Below are 27,193 nucleotides of genomic sequence, written 5' to 3'. Positions count from 1 at the left end.
CACAGGATTGGAAAGGTCAGTTTACATTCCAATCCCAAAGAAGGGCAATGCCAAAGAATGTTCAAACTACCGCACCATTGCACTCATTTCACATGCTAGCAAAGTTATGCTCAAAATCCTACGAGCTAGGCTCCAGCAGTATGTGGACCGAGAACTACCAGAAGTACAGGCAGGATTTCAAAGAGGCAGAGAAACTAGAGATCAAATGGCCAACATATGCTGGATCATGGAGAAAGCTAGGGAGTTCCAGAAAAATATCTACTTCTGCTTCATTGACTATGCTAAAGCCTTTGATTGTGTGGATCACAACAAATTGTGGCAAGTTCTTAAAAAGATGGGACTACCAGACCATCTTATTTGTCTCTTGAGAAACCTGTATGTGGGTCAAGAAGCAACAGTGAGAACTGGACACGGAACCACTGATTGGTTTAAAATTGAGAAAGGAGTTTGGCAAGGCTGTATACTGTCGCTCTGCCTATTTAATTTATATGCAGAGCACATCATGAGAAAGGCGGGCCTAGATGAATCACCAGTTGGAATTAAGATTGTTGGGAGAAATATCAACAACCTCAGATATGCAGATGATATCACTCTAATGGCAGAAAGTAAAGAGGAACTAAAGAGCCTCTTGATGCGGGTGAAGGAGAAAAGTGCAAAAGTTGGCTTGAAACTCAACATTAAGAAAACTAAGATCATGGCATCCGGTCCTCTCACTTCCTGGAAAATAGATGGGGAAGAAATGGAGGTAGTGACAGATTTTATTTTCCTGGGCTCCAAGATCACTGCAGACAGGGACTGCAGCCAAGAAATTAAAAGGCGCTTGCTCCTTGGGAGGAAAGCTATGGCAAATCTAGACAGCATACTAAAAAGCAGAGGCATCACCCTGCCAACAAAAGTTCGTATAGTCAAGGCTATGTTTTTCCCAGTTGCAATGTATGGCTGTGAAAGCTGCACCATAAGGAAGGCTGAGTGCCAAAGGATTGAGGCCTTTGAATCGTGGTGCTGGAGGAGACTCCTGTGAGTCCCTTGGACCGCAAGGCGATCCAACCAGTCAGTCCTAGAGGAGACCAACTCTGACTGCTCTTTAGAAGGCCAGATCCTGAAGATGAAACTCAAATACTCTGGCCACCTAATGAGAAGGAAGGACTCCCTGGAGAAGAGCCTAATGCTGCGAGCAATAGATGGCAAAAGAAGAAGGGGACGGCAGAGGATGAGGTGGCTAGATGGAGTCAGTGAAGCAGTTGGTATGAGCTTAAGTCGACTCCGGGGGATGGTGGAGGACAGGAAGGCCTGGAGGAAGGTTGTCCATGGGGTCACAATGGGTCGGACATGACTTCGCGACTAACAACAACAACAACAACAGAGTATGTCTGTGTGTGTTAGCATTTGCCCTTTTAAACAGGTCCTCAACTGCTACAAGGGCATTTATGATGACAAAAAGAAAAGGGCTGTACAACCTTAAGGCTTGCTTCAAGAAAGAGATTCCAGTGGTAACTGCCCTGCCCTCTCCAGGAGCACAGTCAAACCCTGACTCTCCAGCACCAGGTCCACCACCATCACTTAATGTTAGGTTTAATACTACCTCAAGAATGTTCTAAACTATTTTAAGAATGGTTTCTTTTTTGTTGTTTTGGTTTGTTTGTTTTTTACAGTACTATACACTTACCTGCATACAGATTCTCCCTCTCTCTCTTCAGCTGTGTTCTGGGCAGCTGGCCTCTCAGAGATTTGGGAAGCTAGACCCAGTGGGTCACTCCTGACAGTACCTCTGAATGGAGAGGCTTTGACATCACAGGCAGACATCCAGTGACCAAGCGGGCAGCAGTGTTCCTTGCTTCCATGGTTGGGCCAGAGCAAGGGGCAATTAAACAAGCAGGACCTGAGGAACAAGGATGGCAACAAAAGTACACCCCTAAGTGAAACTGTCCAAATTGGGCCCAAAGTGTCAATATTTTGTGAGGCCACCATTATTTTCCAGCACTGCTTTAACCCTCTTGGGCATGGAGTTCACCAGAGCTTCATGGGTTGCCACTGGAGTCCTCTTCCACTCCTACATGACGACATCACGGAGCTTGTGGATGTTAGAGACCTTGTGCTCCTCCACCTTCCATTTCAGGATGCCCCACAGATGCTCGATAGGGGTTAGGTCTGGAGACATGCTTGGCCAGTCCATCACCTTTATCCTCAGCTTCTTTAGCATGCAGTGGTCATCTTGGAGGTGTGTTTGGGGTTGTTATCATGTTGGGATACTGCCCTGTGGCCCATTCTCCAAAGGGAGGGGATCATGCTCTGCTTCAGTATGTCACAGTACATGTTGGTATTCATGGTTCCCTCGATGAACTGTAGCTCCCCAGTGCCGGCAGCACTCATGCAGCCCCAGACCATGACACTCCCACCACCATGCTTGACTGTAGGCAAGACACACTTGTCTTTGTACTCCTCACCTGGTTGCCGCCACACACGCTTGACACCATCTGAACCAAATAAGTTTATCTTGGTCTCATCAGACCACAGGACATGGTTCCAGTAATCCATGTCCTTAGTCTGCTTGTCTTCAGCAAACTGTTTGCGGGCTTTCTTGTGCATCATCTTTAGAAGAGGCTTCCTTCTGGGACGACAGCCCTGCAGACCAATTTGATGCAGTGTGCGGCGTATGGTCTGAGCACTGACAGGCTGACCCACCATCCCTTCAACCTCTGCAGCAATGCTGGCAGCACTCATATGTCCGTTTCCCAAAGCCAGCCTCTGGATATGACGCTGAGCACGTGCACTCAACTTCTTTGGTCGACCATGGCGAGGCCTGTTCTGAGTGGAACCTGTCCTGTTAAACCGCTGTATGGTCTTGGCCACCATGCTGCAGCTCAGTTTCAGGGTCTTGGCAATCTTCTTATAGCCTAGGCCATCTTTATGTAGAGCAACACTTCTTTTTTTCAGATCCTCAGAGAGTTCTTTGCCATGAGGTGCCATGTTGAACTTCCAGTGACCAGTATGAGTGAGAGCAATAACGCCAAATTTAATACACCTGCTCCCCATTCACACCTGAGACCTTGTAACACTAATGAGTCACATGACACCAGGGAGGGAAAATGGCTAATAATGCCCAATTTGGAGAGTTTCACTTAAGGGTGTACTCACTTTTGTTGTCAGCGGTTTAGACATTGATGGCTGTGTGTTGAGTTATTTTGAGGGGACAGCAAATTTACACTGTTATACAAGCTGTATACTCACTACTTTACATTGTAGCGAAGTGTCATTTCTTCAGGGTTGTCACATGAAAAGATATAATAAAATATTTACAAAATGTGAGGAGTGTACTCACTTCTGTGATATGCTGTATGTAAGTGGCCAAGGGTTGCAGGAAAAAAAAAGGCTATAAATCTGTCTGCCTGCCCATCTGCCCAAACCACACCAGCACCATCTGGACGAGGACTGTGCTCTATTCCATGCCTCCGCTGCTGCTGCTCTTGTCATCACCTGCACACTCACCTGCTCCCAATTTCCAGTGAGAGAGGAGATCGGGATGGGGGAGAAAGGGAGAAAGACGAGGAGTGTGACCGTGTTGATTCTCCTTGTCCTCTCAGTGGGTTTCGACACCATCGACCATGGTGTCCTTCTGAACAGGTTGGCTGGGATGGGAGTCAGAGGCACTGCACTGCTGTGGTTCTGCTCTTACCTGACTGTGTCCAGAGGGTGGCACTGGGGGACAGCAGCTCTGCCTGATGGCCTTTGCACCATGGAGGTTCGCAGAGCTCTGTGTTGTCTCCCATGCTTTTTAACATATACATGGGACACTGGGAGAGGTCACCAGGAGGTTTGGGCTGAGGTGTCAACAGGATGGAAGGGCATTCCCCTGTCCTTGATGGGGTTGCACTCCCCTTTAGGGACAGGGTTCAAAGTTTAGCAGTGCTCCTGGACCCGGGTCTGTCCTTGGAAGCCCAGGTGGACTCGATGTCCAGGGGTGCCTTCTTGCAACTACATCAGATTTTCCAACTATGCCCCTACCTAGATGGACAGAGCCTGAGAACATGCCCTGGAAACATTCAGGATAAATTACAATGTGCTCTGTGTGGGGCTGCCCTTGAAGATGGTCCAGAAACTGCAACTGTACAAAACCAAGCAGCAAGAATGGTGGCTGGTGCATGCCCCTCAGGATGCACATCACCCCAGTGCTTAAAGAATTGCACTGGCTACCAGTTACTGCCCAGGCCCAATTCAAGGTTCTTGTTAGGACATATAAAGCCCTCAACGCCTTAGGGCCCAGCTACCTGAAGGACCACCTCCTCCCATATGAGACTGCCCGTTCCCTAAGATCAGGTCAGGGGCCCCTTCTGCAAGTGCCATCCCTCAAAGAGGTGAGAGGGATGGCAAATAGAAGAAGGGCCTTCTCAGTAGCTGTTCCCTGCCTTTGGAATAGTCTCCCAAAGAATGTCTGCCTGGCACCATCTCTATTATCAGGCAAAATTGCTCCTTTTTAACAACTTTTTAAATAACTGATCCTGTCCTCCCATTCACTGTTTTGTTGTGCTATCATTATATAGTTTTAAATTCTGATTATGATATATTTTATTGTTTATTACTGTATGTATCTAAATTTTATAGCATCTGAGCTCCTTTGATAATAACAGGTTTCCAGCCCCTTATCCTGCCATTATCACAGCATCAGCTTCCCTTCCTAATTTTATGAACACTAATTTCCCCAATTCTTATTTTTTTTTAATCCCCTTAAATCTATTACAACTCGGTGGTACAAGGCAAGGCAGGTATACAAACCAAACTATTTTTCTCTTCTTTCACAATCTAATCTAATTGTGAAAGAAAATTTCCCAAATTTAGTAGTTGTCACCTATTTATTAAGAGCATAGCGCATAAAGTATGTATCATACTTCTGGTAAAAGCCCTGTTGAGGTCCATGTTGGTTGCATGTCCCCAACACACAGCAAGAATATACAACAGAGAGATGCAATCAAACAGTAAACCAATGGCACTGAAGTGCTTCAGCTTCCTTACCATGAACCAGTAGCTGCTGGATGCCAGGCTTTAACTCTACATGTTACAACAGCAGCTGAGAAAGACAACTTGCCATTAATTTCTTCTGTTGCTGAAATATAAGCCATATTAACACAAAACCATTTAGGGTGGTTAAAACCAACAGGGACTGTGAAGTGAGTTCAGAATTGTGCACAGTGTGAAGAAAGTTTCTCTCTCTCCAATAATCTCAGATCATCTCATGAAAGATGGTTGGTCGGGGATTTGAGACAAATGAAATAATATTATTCTTCACTCAGCACATACTTAAACTATGGAATTCACTACTACAAGAAGTAGTGATAGCCACCAATTTGAAAGGCTTTAGAAGGAAACTGGACAAATTCATGAAGGAGAAAGCTAATCAATGAATAATAGCCTTGCTGGCTCTGTGCTGTCTCCATTATCAGAGATACTGAGAAACTTGGGCAGGCTGAATTCTTCTAACCACCCTGCTTGAGAGATCTTGTTGGGTAGCTGTTTTGTCACTGTGAAAAAGACCAGATGGAGAACTGGTCTGATCCAGCATGATGTCCTTATGTACTAAGGCTCTTAAATTTCATCAAGTGAAAAATAATGTTAAAGCAATTGAGAATTTGTTTTGCCTTTCATGAGCTTTTACTAAAAGACAGGAAACAGAAAAAGCTAAACAGAGTGAATCAAACAAGAACACGAGGTTCAGAAGGAGTTTGTTAATGCCAAGATTTTCATGTCATTCTTACTAAATTATTTCTCTACTTATTAGACCTAACTATCTATTGCAAAACAGCACACACACATACCTAACTGATAGAATGGAATATTACAACTAGTCTCATGTAACTCCATACTCCAGGAAAAGAAAACAAAAAAAGGATCCAGTATTATCTCAGCAAAGTCAAGACTGGAAGTATATAATTCTCACAGGCTGTTAGAGCAAGAGTATATATTCTTAGGCATTTTATTTATGTTATTCTTTTGTAAATAAAAGTGCATTGTCTGGAAATATTTAAGGGTAGTATACATTTTCAGTCAATAAATAGATAATGCCAAGGTGGCTATGCTACACAAGATATAAACAAAGCTCTGCTAAAAAGTAAATAAATAAAACATATGGAATCTGCAAACTGAACAGAGCGGTGCTACATTTGAACACACTGGAGGCAATGTTATACACTTCCAAGCTTCAGCTTAAAACTCCAATGCATTAATGTAGCTCAGAGTTTAAGAAAGGCAGGTTACTTACCTCGAACCGTTGTTCTTTTGGTGGTAATCTGTGCATTCACACAAATGAACTGTTTTGGGAAGATACCAAAGCTGATTACAGTGGTGCCTCATACTTCAAATTTAATTTGTTTCAAGAGGCTATTTGAACTGTGAATCATTCAAAATCCAAAACAATTTTCCTCATTAGAAATAAAGGAAAGTGAATTAATCCATTCCAGGAACCTAAACTATACCCATTTCAATAAACAGCAAATACAGCCTCCTGAAATGAATTAAGTTGGTGGTTATATGAGGTGTGATCAAAAAATATGGTGAATGTTTAAATAATAAAAATTGTTACAGTAAAAGACACACACATTTCCGGAAACTTCTGGTGTTTAGAACTGATTCAGGACATCGAGGCAGCCACAACAGCACAAAGACACTCACGAAAGAGAAGTTCCAGAACTGCTTCAGAAAGTGGCAAGAACAATGGGGTGACTTTGAAATGAGGGGGAGCCTTTTGAGGGCAGTTGATGGCAACGTATCTTTTACAGTAATATTTTTCCCCAACTTGGACGCACAACCAATGACATTTTTGCTGCAACCACATTTCTTCCACTTTGCTTGCAGCTTGAACTTAGAAGGATCATTTGAACTGTGGAGAAATTTAATCTCTTATCTCGGCTCTTAATGTTTGAACTCTGGATCATTTTAAGTTAGAGTTGTTCAACTATGAGGCACCACTGTAATTATTATTCAGCAGGAGCTAGTCCCTCAAGGCACCCAGCATGTGGGGAGAGGCTCCCAACAAGACCTCAATTCTGAACAGTAGGACACGTCAAGGTTGTGTCAGAAAAAGTGATACTAGTGGAGATGGCAGGTGGGTATGTGTGAATGCACAGATGACCACTCAAAGAACAACAGTTGCAGGTAAGCAAACTGCCTTTATTCTTCGTGATCTCTGCATCACACATATGGATGACTGGCAGGCTTACCTGTTGGAGGAGAGAGGTGTCACTCATCAGAATAGAGAGGATGGCTCTACCAAAGGTGTAGTCCTCTCTGACTCAAACATCAAGACAGTAATGGCAAATAAATGTTAGGGAATTTGGCCAGGTCACCACTCTGCAGAGATTGGTAATGGACACCCCTGCATATAAGACCATGGAGGTCACTGCTGCCCTGATGGAATGTGCTCAACTGGGCCTGATAGTTGGAGGCTGGAGAGTTCATATGCTAGGAGTATGGTAAGAACTATTCATTTAAGAAAACTTTGAGAAGAGATGGGAGACCCTTCGTGTGGACCTCCATAGGTAATGAAAGGCCTCTAGGATTGCCTGAACTGAATTATGGTTTGAAAAGTGAGTAGAGCTTTTCTTACCACTAGAAGTTCCAAGAAATTTATGTGATATGAAGCTTCTTGTGGGCTTAATTTTCTCTGGATTGTGGAATGAATGCAGTGCACTCCACAACTGAACAGGGAGGCAACTGTGCTTATAGTTAAATTGCAGTTCCTGTGGGGGAAAGGGACTCCAGTGGAGGTGCTGGCTTTGTCCTCCAATGAAGGGAGATGCGAATCTGAAGGGGGACTCAAAATTTGGTAGAATGCAGTTTGGTTGTGGTGTCAAATGATGCTGGGAACTAGAGCTGGAGAGGTCTCATGTGCAACTGAGGCAATGGGACAACCAATATCAATGAGGTCATAAGGCCAAGAACACACTGGCTCACAGTAGGTGTGATGGAGTGTCTGTTGATAAGGCAGAGAATGTCATTGATGAAGGCAGACAGCCTGTCTGTTGATAGGAAAGCTTTTGCTGAGATGGAGTCAAGGCGTGCTCTGATTGACCGCGTGGGAGAAAGACAAGATTTAGTAGTATTGATGTAGAGGCTGTGCTTGTTAAGCAGGGTACACATGAAACTGGTAGCCAGTGGATGGAGGCTTTTCTGGATGGAGCAACAATGATCTAGTTGACCAAATAAGGGTATTATGTGGTTCCCATTGATATGGAGGTGAGCACAAACAACAGCCATGCATTTTCTGAATACACTGGAAGCAATTGCTAGGCCAATTGGCAGGATGATGAATTGGAAAAGTTCATCCCCCACTTGAAAATGGAAGAAGTGTCTGTAGGACTCCTCAACAGAAATATGAAAATAAGTGCCTTTAAGGTCTACAGATGTAAACCACGCACCTTACGTAGTAGTGGCAGGACGACTGGAGTAAGACCATTCAAAAGCATTTAGGCTCAATGTATTGATTGACAGACATCCCTGACATCAAGTACAGGGCAAAGGTCTCCATCCTTCTTTAGGACCATAAAGTACTTGGAATAAAAACCAGGAGTTCCAGGTTGTTCCTGCTAGTTTGGATGGTAGGACAATGCTGAGAAGTGGTGGTACTGGTGGGACAAGGCTGGTATTCACTCCCCAAAGAGGTCCGCCTGGCACCGTCGTTACTGGTTTTTCGGCGCCAGGTAAAGACCTTTTTATTTAAACATCATCTTAATTGTTAAAACATATGATCTGGCCAGGGTTACTTCTTCTTCCTTCTCTTTTCTCCTCCTATATTTTTATTTACTTATTTTATACTGATAATTTTAATTTTATATTTGTAACTCAGTGTATTTTTTGTATTTTTGTATTTAATGGTAATTTATTATGTTCTATTGTATTTCAATGTATTTTATTGTGTTGTAAGCCGCCCCGAGGTTTCGGCAAGGGGCGGCATAGAAATGTAATAATAATAATAATAATTATTATTATTATTATACTAATAATAATATAAGAGGTGTAGGATCTGAAAGGCAGATTCTGATTACCGTATTTTTTGCTCTGTAAGATGCATTTTCCCCTCAAAAGTAAGAGGAAATGTCTGTGCGTCTTATAGAGTGAATATGTGTGTGCAGTAAGTCTGTCAGATGTACAGCCCATGCGGAAGTGATGGGGAATGTGCCTGTGATTATGTGCCCATTTGATTCAGAGTATTTTTTTTCTTGTTTTTCTCCCCTAAAAATTAGGTGCGTCTTATGGTCAGGCGCGTCTTATAGAGCGAAAAATACGGTAAGTCCCCTGAGACAAGCTGTATTTATGTGCTTTTGGACTGAGTCCCTGTAGTCGTCAGCACCTTCATGGAAGAGGCCTGCATCATTGAAAGACACGACTTCAATCCTTGCTTTTGGTTCAACTGACAGGCCAGAGAATCAAAGCCACACAAGGCAACATAGACCTATTGCTCTCGCCATGTTCCAGTTGCCACATTCTGCTTGATGCCAGGCTGCATGGATCTCATGTCTAGCCAGGTGAATAACCTCATTTCTAATCTCACTGGCCAAGTATGGGTATCTTTGGGGAGAGATGAGGAAAGAGATGCTACTTTGTCTCAGAGCATTAGATGGTATCTGGCCATAGTGGCTTGGTAGTTTGCCATTTTGATGAAGAGAGCTGCAGAAGAATAGAAGCAGCAACCAACAGCATGAGGCATCTGCCCTCTTGGTCTGCTAGAGTGTTCTCTTCTGGACAGGCCTTGAGAAGACGCTACAATAATAGACTAGGGTTGCAGATGTTAGAAAAAGAAAATCTCTGTGTCTCTCTTGGACTCTGCATATTTTCAAGTCGTCATGATGGGGCACAACGGATCCTGGTGATTTCCACTCATGACAAACTGCATCAAGAAAGGTCAGCAGGAATGATGTGGTAACTGGTCTTGTGGTCTTAGCATAGCCAGCATCAAACACTGGATCTTATTCTGTACTTGGTTCCTTCCGGGGATTAAGGCTGAGACTGTGTGCCATATGGAGGACCTGACTGGAAAATAGTTCAATGTCCTAGAAGTGCATGAGTGCAGACATGTTGGCAGGTAAATTGGAACATCAGTCCAGAGACTATGGGTTTGAGCTGGAGATATACAGTCTTGGGTAGAGTTACACGGCAATAGTCAGCCAAAATGGCACATGGTGGTCTGGCATGCAATGGAGGGGAGCACTGTGTTGCTGTTTCTCTCATGTCCTGTGAAAGTCCAAAGACTGGTAATGAAAAAAACAGGATCGATATGAGTAGAGTACTGATTGGATCTGACTGGGCTCCAGTGATGTCTTCCATGTCTGAGCCATAGCACTCTCCATAGTAATCTGCCTCAAAATCAAGGCAGTATGGAGGAGTTGGCCACCTAGAACTGTGGTCCTTATACAAGATCAGAGACTGAGAGTGATGACGATGTCTATCTGGTTCAGCTAAGAAGAGTACACTTGGAATCCAAGATGCAGAGAAGACATGTGCTGAGTCTGGAGACAAGGTCTGTCTACAGGAGTACTGCATGCAACAGGTCATGAATTTCTCCCTTGGAAATAGAGGCATTTGTGCAGTAGGTGGAGGTTAAGCCTGGAGTTCCTGCGCTGGTCTTGATACTGGGGAAGAAGGTTGATGCAGCTCTTGTTCAGTCACTGTGTCTTTAGTACATGGCAGGCAAGTAGGAGAAGACATATCCAAGCACTTTTTGGCATCTTTGCTGGCCTCTTGCTCTTTTGTAAGTCTGGGCATTTTTGGAGCCTTATTCTTTTTCTCTCCTTTTTTAGGCTTTCCCTGGTTTAGATCTCTTATCTGGGGGATATATCTGGATGTTTGAGCCTTCCAGAGATGCCATGGCACAAAAGGCAGCATGCAAATGTTAGAAAGGCAGGCAGGCAGGCAATTTTGTCCGGGTTAGTGGAGGTGGGTGCGCCCAAAGTGGATGTTTGGCTATTGTCTACTTGTAAGGTGTGACTCCAACGGTGGGCTTTTAGGTGGTCTGCCCAATGTTTTCTAGCCTGTTTGGTAAATGCCTGGCATTGGGAATGGGTGTCAATGGGTGCCAGTTTCTCACAGGCAAAAAAGGTACAGAGAGTGTCCATCAGCAGGTGATAGCTTGCTGCCACACGCCACGCAATTTCAGAATGGGGCTTTAAGCGGGTAAAGGGAGGAGGAACCAGTAAAAGAGTGGGAGAAATGCAAGAAAAGTAGGAATAATATATTTTCCCTTTTATTTTAACAAAAAGAAGAAGAGAAGAAAAAATGAACTACAGGGAACCTGGAGATGATAGCAAGTCTGAGGGAGGTCTAAGGGACGATGTTTGCGAAATAAGTAGTAAAGGAGGTACTTCCTAATGGACTCACAATGGCGGTCAAAATAGAACTGAGGTCTTGGTGGGAGCCACTCTCCTCATGCTGGACAAGCTTAGGGGCTGGACGCCCACCAAATACTAATTAATCAGCTTTGGAATCTTCCCAAAATAGCTCCATTCCCATATGTGTGATGCACAACGACCACAGAGAATAACTATAGGAGGTATGAGTGGGACCTATGAGCCACATTCCCTTGGCAGACTGAAAAAATGGTATTTTAATGGTATTTTAACCAAAAGTGTCACAGGATCTCACTTTTGATTCAAAAACACTCAGCAAATAAAACCTAAACCTATTGAATGAACTATCAAAGCTAAACCATTATTGAATGAAATATCAAAAAGCAAAAGAAATCTTGAAATCTGCTTTTGTTCCCTGAGTAAGCCAGAGGATGCTCCATGGGCCTCCAACACTGTGTAAAAAAGCAACATATCAATTCCTTTACCCAAGCCAAGAACAAAAGCAATGCCTTTTTCATGGGTTTTATACAGGTTCTCTTTCCCACTTCTACAGAGTCTATCAGTATGTACCAAGCCTCTACCCCAATTTTCTAACACAGTGAAACTGGTGCAGTAAGGCAAACAGTTTTTTTCTCACAGCAAGAGCAGCCCCTTATCTACTGAATGACTGGGGAAGAGAACTTCAAGACAATTATTTCTAGTGCTTTTTCCTAACAAACTGAAGGCTACAAGGCTTTAGCGTGGCTTCAAGAAACTACCCTGACTTTTGGGAAGATTCACTGCATTACCTGTTAAACTTAATAACTGTAGGGAGGGCAACCAATTCTCACACATACAGTCTTTTCAGATACATGTTTCTTATTGTGGGGGGGGGGGCAGAGGGGGAGCAAATGACCAAAAAAAGACAGAATGAGCAGGAGAATCAGCCCATCTTGGAAAAAGAAGAAGACATTGCAGAACTGCAAGGAGATGACAGGCAAAGACTAGTTCTCAATCAGAGGTTCCACCTGGAGAGTACAGTCAGAATCTTCCTGAACGGGAGGGAAGGAAGAGATGTTTCAGTTTAGATTCATCTATTCAAATGGGCAGAGGCTTCTCTCCTCAAAGAAAACATTAGTTTGATTTATGCTGTTTGGAAACTTCTTAAGCTCTAATAAAAGTGTTCTGCTTCTAAGGTCTCATCTTGGGCTGCTGGAGAGACAAAAAGGACACTGCCTACAGGCTATATGATGGCTCTGAAAGAATATTAATAATTTGTTGGGTATTTATATAGATTCATATTCAGTGAAAAGCAGCCTGAATACATTTTTTCTGTCACTGAACCTTAATAAAGGCACTATAGTAGATCCTAAAGCAGACCAACAAGATAAGCAACATCTATGCAGATGACAGTAAGCCATTCTGGGATGGCTTCCACTGAACCTCTTTGAAATACACAGAAACACAGAAACAGAGTAAATGAGAAGTGGCCTCCCAAGCTATCTAAGCTGACCTCTGGCTCCAGCCAGCATTGCACATGACATGCCTATCATGTGCATATCCAGCCTATCCTTGAACACCCTAAACCAATGAGGATTCAACCACATCCTGTGGAAGCCTATGCCATACCATAGGGGTCCTAATTGTCAGGAAAAAATTTCCTGACATCCGAATTAAACTTTGGTTCCCTGAGCTTGGCTCCACTGGAATCCATCCTGCCCTCCCATACAAGGGAAAACAGATCTCTACTCATGTGACACCCCATCATGTACCCATATGTCATCAACATATACCCCTGGAATCTCCTCTTCTCCAGGCTGAAAAGACCCAGCACCCTCAGTCATGCCTCATACGCTTTCCCTGCAATCCGGCCACCATCCTTGTGGCCCTACGCTGTACTGATTCTAACCTGGCTATACCCTTCCTGTAATGTGGAGTCCAGAACTGAACATAATACTCCTGCTGAAGGCGCATCAGAGTCATACACAATGGCAGTAATCCCTCTCTCAATCTAGAAGCCACGCTTCTGGCTATGCAGCCAAGGGTGCCGTTCACCCTCTTGACCGCTGTGTCATGTTGCAGACTCATGATTAGCCCTCAGTCAACCAGCACCCCGAGATCCCTTTCACAAGTCCTGCTCTCCAGCCACTCATCCCCTAACCTGTACCCCTAACCCATTCCTATTCCAGAAGTGCAAAACCTTGCACTTATCTGAATTGAACACCATCCTGTTGTCCCCTGCCCACTTCCATAGTCTGTCCAGATCCTTCTGGATTAGAATACCTGCTCCTCAGTTGTGGCCACCGCCCACATTTTAGCATCGTCTGCAAATTTGAGCAGCAGACTGTTTACCTCCTCTTCCAGGTTGTTGTTGAAAAGATTGAACAGGATCAATCCCAGGACAGAGCCCCGGGGGACCCCGCTTGTCACTGGCTGCCATCCCGATGATTCCCCACTAAGAGTTACCCTCTGCTTTTGGTCCGTCAACCTGCCGTAATCCACCAGACAGTGCATTGGTCTATCCCAAAACTCCTCAATTTCTCAACCTGGACATCATGAGGCACTTTGTCAAAGGCCTTGCTGAAATCCAGGTAAGCCAAATCCACCATGTCCCCTCTGTCTAGCCACCTTGAAACCTTGTCATAGAATTCTACAAGGTTTGTCTGGCAGGACCTGTTTTTGCGGAAGCCATGTTGTGTGGCCACCAACCTCACTTCCCTATCTAGGGTTACTAGATCTCCCACTATTATAAGCCTTTCCTAGAATCAACATAAAGCTAACTGGTCTGTCATTCCCCATGTCCCCTCTACTACCCTTTTTTGAACATTGGGACCACTGATACCACACAACAGTCCTCTGGAACCAAACCCGTTCTCCACGAGGCCTCAAAAATGGAAGCCAGTGGGCATGAGAGTACCCCTGCCAACTCGCAAAGTACTCTGGGTGTAACCCATCAGGACCTGGCACCTTTGTAAAACCTAGTACCCTGAGGAACTACTCAACTTCTGGGGGGGGGTGACTCTAATCTGTGCCCCTAAATCCCCAGCCTCATCCAGTCACCCATGTAGATCTCCCCCGTCCTGCTTTGGAGAGGACATAGTGGCAAAATAATCATTTAGCATCTGTGCCTGTTCCCTCACATCCGTCACTGATGTGTTCAGTCATTTTTTTCTGCTCCTGATATTCTTTGCAAGCCTCAGCTCATAATCAGCCTTAGCCTTACAAAGCTTTCTGCAACAGGCCTCCTCCTCCTGGTATACCCTTTGGTCCACTTGCCCCAGTGCCCATTTCCTACGGAGGCCCCTCTTATGCCTAATCCCTCTTACCACCTCTTCTTGCATCGACGGCAGTGCTCTCCTTCACCTTCCCAGCTTGCTTACTAGTGCTGCCTGGTGGGCTTCCCGGACGAGGCAAGGGGCATGTGCATTACCAAGAGGGCGCTTTCCCTTTCCCGGGGGCCAGGTTGAAAGTTAGCCCCACGTACTTCAGGGAACAAGATGCGAGGGAGGGCAGAGCGTGGCTAGGCTGTGCTTAACTCCTTTTACTGGAACAGTGAAAAGGTTCATTCATGGAGGATGCAAGTGCTGGACCGCTTTGGACAGAAAAAAGGCTTGAGCCGTTGCCCAGGATTGTGGCTTGGCTGAGCGGCCTTTCCCTTGACCTGGAGGCGAATGCAGGTTGCACTTTCTGGGCCAGTCAGGTGCGGAAAGCGTCGCTGTGAGGAAAAGACGCTATGCACTTTCTTTGGAATAGTCTGAAAATGGTCATTTCTTGCTTCTGTCTGGAGGAGTGTGGATGCTTCAGCAATATCAGGAGCACGTATGAGAAATGAACCTTAGAAGATCCTCGGGGGTGCCGGGCCAGGCCCTGTCGGCATACTGAAGGGTAGCAATCTTTAAGGGCTTGGGGCAGTTTAAGGGCTTGGGGGAGTAGCAAGATTTTAACTCTCTGAAAGACACATTCAAGTCAAGCAGCCTTACTAATTTCTATGCATCTCTCCCCTCTGAGACATATCTTAATCTCAGGAACCATGCACTCAAAATGGCAACCATCTTTGGCAGCACCCACGTCTGTGACTTTCCCAAATGAAACATCTGAAATTTCCAACCAGATCCAGACTAAATGATGCACACTTACATCACTTCTTACAACTAGCAGTGACAAATAAGGAACCAGACATTGACCATCTCATTAGCCAAAAGCAGGCCCGTACTTCCTATGTAAATACTAATAAGTTTATATTGATTACAATTGTTCTTCATTTTAAATATTGTATTGTTTTTTCCTGGTTTTTTGCACTACAAATAAGATATGTGCAATATGCATAGGAATTCGTTCATTTTTTTTTCAAACTATAGTCCAGCCCGCAACAGTCTGAGGGACAGTGAACTGGCCCCCTGTTTAAAAAGTTTGAGGACCCCTGCTCTACAGCATCTAGGAAGCAACATGACCTGACCATCACTGCCAAGTGAGTCTCCCAACTAATATTGCGAGATTAAAATCCCCCATAATTACCATGTCACTACTCTGAGATATCCTTCAAATTTGGTCTGTTGGGGCATCGTTCAGGGTCTCAGGCTGACTTCAAGGGCGGTATCATACTCCCACTGACAGATTCCTCCCCTGTCAAAACCCTTCAGTTTTATCCAGACCGCCTCTACCAGATCCCCACCCACACCACATTCTATCTCATTGCATCCTTTCCATCCTTTATCTCATTTCCAAAGGACCTTTTCCCCATCCTTGTGAAGTGCACCCCATTCCTTGCCAGAAGCCTATTGGCAAGAAACTGGGTGCTGTGTTTGAGGAAGCCAAAGCTTTCCTTCTGACATCACACCCTGAGCCAGTCACTCACCGCAGCAACCCTCCTTCCCCTAGCTGGCCCAAATACCCAGACAGGGAAGAGAGAGAGAAAGGCCACTTGGGCCTTCAGGTCCCTGAGTTTCTTGCCCAGAGCTTCAAAGTCCCTAGTGATCCAGCCCACCCCCTGCCTGGTTGTGTCATTTGTCCCCACGTGAATCACCAGAAGCAGCTGGTGACCCCCCTGAGGGAAGAAGACACTCTGTCACATGCAGGATGTGTCTGCACAGGAAGCAACAGACCTCCCTCACCTCAAGGTCAGAGCAGCACAGTGCTACCTCAGTGTCACGAAGTCCCCAACAACAATCATCCACTGCCATCTCTCCCTGGTGGTAGTAGATGGTCGTGCCTTGGCCCTCCCCTCTCCTGCAGTGGCCCCCTGGCCGCAACCGGCCCCTGGCTGGAGAGCCTGGATAGGTCGGTTCCCCCAAGTCCTCACAAGTCCCAGCCTCTCCAAGCAGAGAAAACATGTTTCCCTTCTCCAGGTTGGCGCCAGCCTCCTCCTTTTGTGGGTGACATGCTTCCATGTCTCCTTGGCTGTTTCTCTCTCAGCCCCTCCCTCAACCTTTTGTCCAGAGGGGGGCTACTCCCGGGAGGCCTGGAGAGCTCTCTCAGCCCTCAGACTATATACTCTCCTCCTCTAGGAAGGACACCTGCCTGCACCTGTGGCCAGTGTATTTCTGCCTCTCTTAAGGGAGAAGAAAGCGTGGAGTCCACCACTACCACAAATTATGCATTCGAGTTTCCCGCATTTAGGGAAATTGCAGGGGTCAGCACACCCAGAGTGCAATGGATGAGCCTCACCCTGGGAAAACTACCTTTGAGATCATGGTGTCTCCCTTGCCATGTCCCTCATCCTTTTCCCAATAAACAAAAAACACCATCACCTGCGGTATTTATCTTAAGAGTTAATTACTGTCCCACACAGAAAAGCCACACAGAAATTCTAAGTGACAACTTTTGGAATTTAGTTATATTAAAAAAAAAAAAAAGAATTCCATTTCCTCTGCTAAACATGATCTAAAATTTCTCACCTAAGCAATACACTCGCATAGCCAGTAAGACAGTTTGTCTCTATTCATACACATATCTTCAGCATAAGGTCATGATTCCTGCAACTTAGTAGCAAGAGTAATCTAACACCAGATTTTCAAGGTCATTATAATCGTTATGTTGGTCACACTGACTCTTTTTAAAATGTTCTGAATTTCTGTTTTGCAAAAAAACTCCTATTTCTACCTCCTCTCCCCTACAAATTTTTTACCATTTGTTCTGGTGATGCAGTTATATGTAGTCAGCTTGTCTCCAACTTATGGTAACCCTATGAAATAAAGCCCTCCAAAAATGTCCTCTCCATGACAGTCCTTCTTAGCCGTTCTAAATTCAAGGGTGTGGCTTTTTAATGGGGTCAATCCATCTTTTAATTGGTCTTCCCTTTCCAGTTCTAATAATATTTACAAAAATTTGACTGGTTCAGTACCTACAAACATAAAATGACAAAATGCACAAACACATCTCCAGGCCTCAAAAATGCATCCCAATGCTCCATTCATCACACTCTATGACACTCACTTGCAATTGTAGTAATACAGTTTGTAAAAGCATTTTATATAAGATTTTTAAAGAAAAAAGAAGAAAGCACTCCTGATTCATTTTTTCAGATTCTATGAAAACTGTAGCACTGGTGTGAATACATGTTTTTCACCTTCTAAATTAGATAATGAAAGCCTAGGAGGTCCCCTTTCTGTAATTATCAATTATATCCAACTGCTTTCTCTCAGTCAGCTACCTTCAATTACATAATAACTGCTGCTTTTGACAAATTGCTACTAAACAATTTCTATTACAGATTGGGGAAAATGTGTATCACTCGACACTTTGCCATCTGATAAACTGAAATAGGAAAAAAGAACAAATATATAAATCCCTGGAGAATGCATGCTAATTTATTCAAAATAAGCCTCTGATGCAATTTATTTCCAACATCCTGTTTCTATATTAACTTATTATTTAAGTAACACCCATGTCAGTGATGAATACATTACCTTCTTTGTTAAAACAATTTAAATTCACACTTCTCATGAAATTATGAAACTTTGGTGCACAGTAAAGAACAGTTTCTTCATTCATATTTCATTTTTGAGAATAGTTCACTGCACATAAAATATTTTATCAGAAGGTTTCTGAAACTGAAATACTAAAATATCAGACTCCCTCTCAAAACAGCTTTTATTTTAATTAAGATTTTCTGTAATTCTCTAATTTTTGCATTTTCTAAAATGACACAGTATAAGCCATGGGTCCTCAAACTACAGCCTGCAGGCCGGATATGGCCCACTATGCTCATGTATCTGGCTCGCCTCAGAGCTTTTGGACTGGCTTGGAGAAAACGATCTCTGAGCGACTCCAAAAGCTCTGAGCCGGCACAGGTGTTCTCTGAAACTGAGCAGAGAGCCAGCGCACACGCCAAATTGTAAGAGCTCAACTGTGCATGTGCCGGCTCCCCCCACCACCACCACCACACACATATACAAAGCGGGAATACAGAGAGAGAAACAAAAGAGAGGAGGGCGGAAGAGAGAGAGACTAAGACATTAAAAAAGGATTGAAGGTAAGAAAAATATAACTTTTAAAATCTATTTTTATGTATGTGAGCCACATCCCGGGGCTGTGGGCCAAGCAGCGGCCACCTCGCCAAGCCCAGAGGCAGCTGCTCGACAGCAGTAGCGGCTTGCCCAGAGAAGGCTGTAGTGGAGGCGCGGGAGCCGCGACTTTCTATGGGCAAGCTGCCGCCGTTAAGTGGCTGCCATGCTCCCAACCACAGCAGAAGCGCCTCACTCAGCCAGCTGCGGCCCCATCCCTCGCCTCCCCTTGCCTCAGAAAGAAACCCTTACCTCCCTCCCCGCAGCCCTCTCCCAGCCAGGGGAGCCACCCCGTGCTTGCCTCTCTGGCCTCCGGCTCCCTCAGAACCGGGGCAGTGGAGAGGACTATAATTTCCATCATGTCCAACCAGCATGGCCAATGGAAGTTGTAGTCCAACTAATCTGGACAGTACCAGTTTTGGCAAGGTTGCACTTAAAATATGGTAGTCATTAGCTCTGCATCCAAATACAGCCATTGTGTATTGTGGGAATTGTTCTGGGTTGACTAGCTTCAAATACTAAGAGTGGCATTAACACTAAAATATTAGCACTAATACTAAGTGCTTCATTCTTCGTAAATGCCAGTTGCAATCATCAGCTGGATTATGCAAAATACTGTATTTAGTGCCTTGGTTGTGTTGTAGCTATGCCCCTTGAATATGGACATGCTCTTCCCCAACTCATCTTGGGCTTCTGCTGCAGCCCGAGGGAACGGAGCAAACATTTTTTAATTTAGATTATTTTAAATTTTAATTAAATTTAAATTTATTTTAATTTTAGTTAATTTTTAATGTGCAGTGTGCATAGGTATTCGTTCATATTCTTTCAAACTATAGTCTGGCCCCCAAACAGTCTGAGAGGCAGTGAACTGGCCCCACTTAAAAAGTTTGAGGACCCCTGCTCTATACTATCACATTTTCCTGACCATTGTAGAGAATGCCCAATAAAAAAGATTTTCTCTCCATGCCAATACAAAATATGAGTACTAGCAATACATGGAGTAAGGCACTTGCGAAGATAATATTTTTAGTGCTGCTTCACTCCTCCCTTTGCAAGAGAGAATCGTTAAGCCAGGAAGCCATGTACAAACCAGGGACTATGTCCAATGGCTTTGAAAAAAGTCAAATTCTTAAGCCAAGGTTTGGAAACCATTCTGGTTCACATGTTTAAAAAAAAACTATGGTTAACTCCCACGGCCCAGTTTGTTTTGCCATTCATACAAAGGAAGAGATAAAGAAGCAACAAAAGGAGAACATTCAGGTACAGTAAGTTAATTCAAACCCCACTTAGCTAGTGAGGATCTGATTGTCACTGTCAGGATTAGAACATCCATCAATTTTTCCATCTTGCAAAATATTATGAAATATATTGTATAATTGAAATATATTCTACATCTATGTAAATGTATTTGTAACAGATGTCGCTTTTATGCTATGCTAAAATATCCAAAGTCTGGAATCTCTTGGCACAAAATTAGAATACACAATAATGGCATTATCTAATAAAAACAAATGTCCAGGGAAACCACCACCAAGGAATTAGCAACATTCCACATGTGTTATGTATTAAGAAGTAGTGACCCTCGCAGCAAATTATGAAAAAGGGTGTAGAATGCGAGCCAAATTATTTATCATTACAGATGTCTAGTGTCCAATAATAATTCCAAATGTTTAAGTAATTTCAAAGCTACCATAATCAACACTAGAGCCGCTAGCTGCACAAGCTACCACAAAGTGCCTTCAGGGCATTTGTATTAATTTCTGTCTATTTGTAGCACAAGATGGTTGATAGGTTATGCTGTTTGTTCACAAAGACTAAGACAAAGCATTTTTTTCTTCAAAGCAATACCTGTCTGAACAAAACTTTTAGAATTCAAAGCCTGAACTTAATTTGCAGAATAATTTAGTGATTATGAGGATTTGATTTTATTATTATATTGGTTATGCTGACATTCATATGTGCTATCAAATCATCTTCAACTCATGGCAACCCTATGAATGTTGCCCTCCAAAATGTCCTGCTCTTGACAGCCCTGCTCAGTTCTTATAACTCATATACTGGTAATTCCAGCATAATAGTCAATTAATAGCAAAATTTCCAGATGGAGTCCTATTTTATACATAACTACTCATTGCTTTAAGAACTTTTGTTGATTCTTGAAATTTCAGCAATCCAAAGACTCACCAATCTCAGTCCAAATGTAAGAACATAATGTGGAGGGGGCGTAAGCTTGCTAGTAGCCCATATGTGTGATTGTACAGAGATCCTGAAGAAGGCAGGTTGCTTACCTTTAACTGTCGTTCTTCAAGTGGTCATCTATGCAGTCACACAACCTGCCCTCTGTCCCTCTTGCTATTGTCAGCCCAGCTGAGCCCTCATTGGTCACCAGGCACTGGGAACAGATGCTGTGCCCATAGCTGTACTTCTACTCTGCTTCATCCTCTCATGCCTGAGAGGATGCGGTCTTCAAGGTTACCAAGGGACTGTGTGGGAGCCCCCGCCCTTTGTCCAGACTTCTGGAAGGGGCAGGCTGGAGCTTCCACCCACTCTATGATGCTGAGCTCTGGAAGTTTCTCTCTCAGTTCCAGGCCTTGCACTCCACAGAAAAGCCAATATGTGTGATTGCACAGAGACCATGAAGAAGTATAAAGTTCTCAGCTGTTATCTTTCAGATGCAGCCTTGAAGCCAGAGCAGTTCAAGACAACACATGGAGATGATTTAACAAGTGCATGCTGGTCCATCTTCATGAAATACAGTTTTTAAAGTCAGTTACAACAAATGCAGAAAATGGATTTCTTGACAATTTGACTCTTACAATTTCTGCTTGGTTTTTAATGTTTTGTTGTTATCTGTTCAAAACAGCAATGATTTGCTTAATTTTTTAAAATCTTGCAAAATCACAAAACATCATTTATTTATTTATGTATTTATTTAGAGTATGGCATAATATTGCCAGGGAGCCAGTGCTGAGAGCGAACTAGCTTAGCAACGTACTTGTTGAAGTCAATTCGTCTGGGCCTTTTCTCTGCTGACCCTCTGCCGAGCACATCCAGGCATATCCAGTGCTGGTACTTGCTTCCATCGTGCACAAAACCAGCAGGTTTAGTGGTAGTCCCTATTTATCTATTCGCAGATGCTCTGCTTTCCAACTGCTAGGTGGGCAGGAGCTAGGGGCAGATGACAGGGGTTCACTCCATCCCACAGGGCTGGGCTGAAACTGCCACTGGGTCCCCATCACAAAACAAAAACATCTAAAATAAACTGAATTTGTAATATTTTGATACAGTAATTTTCTGCATACAGATAAACAATTCTAACTACAAGCCACCTCCAAACCAAAGAAAACCCCAAGCAGATGTGAAGGTTGGAGTACATGTTGATATATAACGGATTCTTTTCAGATCCCTGAAATCCACAACTGCAGCATTAAACTTATAAAACAGATGACAGTACAGATAAGATTTATGCTAAGAAAACCCCACGAGTTTCAAGTTTTCTAGAAAAAAATGCACACAAAAAATCTGTGTGAATTAGGCAGCAGACTCAATTTAATAATTAAATCACCCCCCCACTACCACCTGTGTAAAATGACTCAGATATTGGATCAAGAGACAGAAATAAGTACCAAAATATTTAAACAAAAAGGATTAACTTATCACCATGGAGTGACCTGTTTTGCACAATCAAATCAGTCCATCATGGCTTGTTTAAATTAAAGTGCACCACAGTCCATTTGGAATAAGTGAGCTGCAGTTTTTTAAATTTAAATTGGATTTTTATTTAAATTGATTTTTTAATAAAATGTTTTTTGAGGAAAAATCTATCTAAAGATAGTGTTCTATTTAAGATTCATTATAGTCCAAAGGTTATTCATCATGAAACAAGGATTACTTTTTAATTATGTAGCACAAATCTGAATATTCATGCAATGTTTACATTTTTGATAAATGAATGCCATTAATCCATTACAGAGTTTTCTGTAAGATTATTGAGCAATTTTTCTATCTAAAAGATGTTATCACAGATGCTTGGTTTTACAGTTCTCAAAACTGTGGGTTTGTGTGTATGCAGCGATCATATGCCCCTTCTTCACAGCAAAAATGTTATAAAATGCAGAGTTGAGAAAAAGACCTTAATTCCATTGTTCCTTTGCAAATCTATATACACAAACTCAACCCCTTACCTCTTAAGTAAGTGCTAAGTTTCAAAACACTCAATGAATAGAAGATGATTGTTGGGAGCAGAAGAGGTCTGCCCAAGAAGCTAAGTGTGGGGAGGGAGGAGCAAACAATAAAAATGAAAGTGAAACCTTTTGAGCAGAATACTCCACATGTTTTTTGAGCTTTTTGTTTATCATATTATTCTTTTGCTGGATAAGAAACCCTATAATGGCAGCAGGTTGTAAAAGCAGTCCAGTTTGGGAATGCATGCAAATTATGTAGAAAACCATGATCTCAATCTAGACTTACTGACTCATGATTTAATTTGTGATTTAAACCAAATCCATCCTGGTGGCATGGGCTCCAAGATAGATAAACAACCCTTGCATAACCCTGTAATTACCCACAGGCCATCGACACAAAACCCTAAGTTTTAATTAATTAACAGTGGCTTAGTGTGACAGGGAAACTGGGTCCAGATACTCTTCAAAACATTACAGCATATTAGTGCAATTTTGGTACAGCAGTTGAGATTACTTGTATTCCAACCAAGTAAACAGCAAACCATTATTTATGTATTAAGTTTGTGATCAGAATTGCTCATCCATTACATCTGTGACTAGATGGGGTGGTTCAAAGCTGCCTGTTGAATGGCACCAAGATGAAAAGAAGGAAGGAACACTGTTTTTGACATTACATAATGGATTGCATTTACTCTGCTGGAAAGATAATGTGTAGTGAATCATGATCTCAGATACAGAAAGTTGCTTACTGCTTGGCTGCTATAATATACATTATTTTCTGTGCTGTGAATAAAGGATGAGCGGGAAGGAGGAACTGTCAATCTCCAACCACTGTTGTTTGTGCCAGTCTGTCTGGGCCTCTTCTCCATTCTCTCATAGGCTATTAGAACCATCTGACTAGGAAGAGCAGTAGACCCAACTGATCTGTGGAAAGGGCATCTCTGGGCCCTTAAGCTTAACTTAACTTTCCAACTAGGCCACAGACAGTTGAGCCTCTATGCTGACCAACAACAAGTTAAGGAACACTGGATTACCAGGATATACCTTGGAGGCCCAGCAAGGCCCATTCCTTAATGGTAAGTAGCCTATTTCCACCATTTAGTCATTATAAGAATTTTGAAAAGTTAAGAACGAACACCCAAGCTTTCTTGTTTTCTCCCCACTACTTCTTTCTTTTAATATTGTGTCTTTTTTGTGGGAAGCCTGAGGTCAGGAACTGTATTGTTTTTATTGTTCTGTAAGCTAGGGTGCTTTCTTGCTGAAGAACAATAGATACTTTAAATAAATAAATTTCCTTTAACTACAGCATGAACTACAACTGGCTATCTAAACATAACCAAACAAAACATAGACTCCTACAGCCTCCGAGAAAGCATGCTCTCAATCCTTCAGCTGCTGCTTTTCTGGAGCAATTATTGCAGTAATAACAACAAAGAAAAGGTAAACACTGCTTTCGTTCCATCAATGTTATCTACAGGATAGCAAGCTCAGTGAAATAAACAGGATTTTATGTTCTGTATTAAACTATTTCTGTTTCATACCTATTTTTCCCATATGTCAAACTTTAACTCTGTGTTTGCTATTTTTATCATGAAAGTCTAAAACTGCTAACAAGGTTTTGACTGAATGCCACCTTGCAACTTTAGATGTAACACGGAAAGCTGCCTTATACTAAGATTGGCCATAAGTTCGTCCAGCTCAGCGCTGTTGTCACTAATTGCCATGGCCTCTCCAGGCTCTCAGGCAGGATTTTTTCCAGGCCTACCTGGAGTGCTGGGGATTGAACCAGGCACCGTCTGCATGCAAGGTAGGCACCCTGCCACTGAGCTATGGCATCTCCCTGTGTAATTGTCAGCCTGGCTTACTACCAAGAGGCAGACTATATTCCCATTTATAAACTGTTATCAATTTCTGCTAGTTGAAGTTTGAGAGATATATGCATCATTTCAAAGTCATATTTTGACAAGATCTTGGGAGTGAAATTTCTGCTCAAGCAAAAGATTTGAAAATAGTACATGTGACCCATATGAGACACAAAACCAAATTAAGTTACATGGTATTTACCTGCTACTTCAATGTAGTAATATATCAGGATGGCCAAATAGAGGCTTGGGAGCCACATGTGGCTGCTGTGGTTTATTTTGCTGCTCATGGCTTGCCACCTGCAGGCGATCAAGGGTACCCACTTGCTGCTCTCAAACATCTGATATTTACTGTATGTGGCTCTTCTGTTGAGCAAGACTGGCCACCCCTGTTATATATAAAACCCTCTTCAACAAAGACCAAATTATAATGTTCCACTTAGAAAGGGTATAAATGCTTTTTTTCTTATTATCATGGTAAAAGCTGAGTAGGGAGGAGAGAGATATTATATTCTTGAAATTTTCATCTCATCAAAGGGTTTACCTCCTGAAAGTCAGACACCTCCTTAAAGGTACATTTAATGATATGTTTAAAGCTTCATTGTCAAGTATGGTCTTTGTCTAGACCAGGGGTCCTCAAACTTTTCCAAAAGGGGGCTGGTTGAAAGGTGCCCGCAGTGGATGCGGGCCACCAAGGCAGTGCCAGCAGGGAAGCGCAGGCCGGGGTGTGTGTGCACACACACAGCAAGGCAGGGGGTGCGCAAGGCAGGGGGCGCGCGGGGCGAGGCAACCGCTTCCTCACGAAGAGATCGTTTTCTCCAAGCAAATCCAAACCGATCTCCCCGCGAGCAAGCTGCTGCCGGACACACACATGGCGAGGCGCCGGCTTGCTTGCAAGGAGATTGTTTCTCCAAGCAAATCCAAACCGATCACACGAGCAAGCTGCGTGCCCACGTGCACGCATGCAGCAAGTGCAAAACCTCTGGGGTGGGCCGGTTAAATGGGCATGGCGGGCCGCATCTGGGTCGCGGGCCGTAGTTTGAGGACCCATGGTCTAGACTGTTATACACCTTTTTTTATATTTGAATGCAAATCTTTCACAAATGCTTGGCCATGTGTCACTGCAGGGCCCAGTTCCAGTGATCATCTATCCCTAGCCAAATATTATCATCATCAAAAAGGCAAATCCCACAAACCTTCAACAGTCAGCCAATTTGCATATGACAGCAGACTGGGGTTTAAACCTTGTTAGAGCTATGTAGAAGTGAGGCTCCTACCCACTTACTACATCTGCTTTGCATCTGCTCTCAGCAACAACACGGCTTGCATCTATGGTTTGTTGTTGGGTTAAAACTAAAGCTTATTTATCCTCAAACAATCCAATTTTCTGGATTCACATAATGCCCCTGAATTGTTGATGAAAATGGATGCACAGTAAAGATAGCAAGTTATGTCATGTGGTCCAGCACGGCCCCGGTCCATTCATAGCTTATATAACCCATAAAAAGTAACCAGGTCAAGTTGAAAAGGAAGCAGAAGATTTCCAAGAAACTCTCTATGTTGCTCCCTCTTTGTATAGGCAGATATGTCTCATGAAATGACATTGAGCTGGCCCTTCCTTTAATCCAGGGGTGTCCAACCTTTTGCCTTCTCTGGACTGCACTAGAAGAAAAATTGTCTTAGGCCGCACAAATACTAACAAAAGCAGATGAGAAAAATAAACAAAAGTCTGTGCATAATTTCCTTTGTAGAGTCTTTTAAAATCACTGAGCAGGTCCCAAGTTTACGATCACTAATATAGAAAATAAATATATCTAAATAATAAAACTTCATTTTTTAAACATTTTAACAGTAAAAGAGGCCCACATAAAACCAGTGGGATACTTGACACTGTACTTCAGAACTCATGCATCAATATATGGTTCAATGGAAGTAGCTGCAATTCTCAGTAAGTTCTCAAGGTGCTCATCAGATATTTTGGTTCTAATTTTACTCTTAGTGTGGTTCAGTCTTGAAAATAGTTGCTCAAAAATGTAGGTGCTGCCAAACAGTGATGCCATGAATAAGATGCGATTGTGAAGCGAGGGATATTTGGCTCTGGGAAGATAGAACCTATAAAAGTCCAGTAAAGAGATATTATCAAATTTTTCTTTAAGTTGAATGTCAGATTGCAGCTCTATGCATTCCATTTGAAAATTGGCAGGTAACATATTTATGTTGACTGAAATGGAGTGGCAAATTGTGATTATTTTCCTGGAAATCTTGAAATCTGTTTTCATATCCTTGTATCAAATCAAAAAGCAAGGCTGGATATTTTTCCCTGTTCACGGGACTGC

At 43.1% G+C, this 27,193-nt stretch overlaps 1 protein-coding gene and 1 pseudogene across 4 annotated transcripts in view; both read right to left on the bottom strand.

The window, feature by feature from the left end:
• CACHD1 (cache domain containing 1) overlaps nt 1-27,193 on the bottom strand; it is a 237,184-nt gene that overhangs the window by 173,838 nt on the left and 36,153 nt on the right. The gene's annotated exons all lie outside the window — the stretch shown is intronic.
• Nucleotides 16,874-17,024, bottom strand: LOC123023628 (annotated as a pseudogene).

The sequence above is a fragment of the Varanus komodoensis genome, unplaced genomic scaffold (genome assembly GCF_004798865.1).
Source record: "Varanus komodoensis strain SLA01 unplaced genomic scaffold, ASM479886v1 scaffold20_1, whole genome shotgun sequence".
NCBI lineage: Eukaryota > Metazoa > Chordata > Lepidosauria > Squamata > Varanidae > Varanus > Varanus komodoensis.
This window is presented reverse-complemented; position numbering and strand designations above follow the sequence as displayed.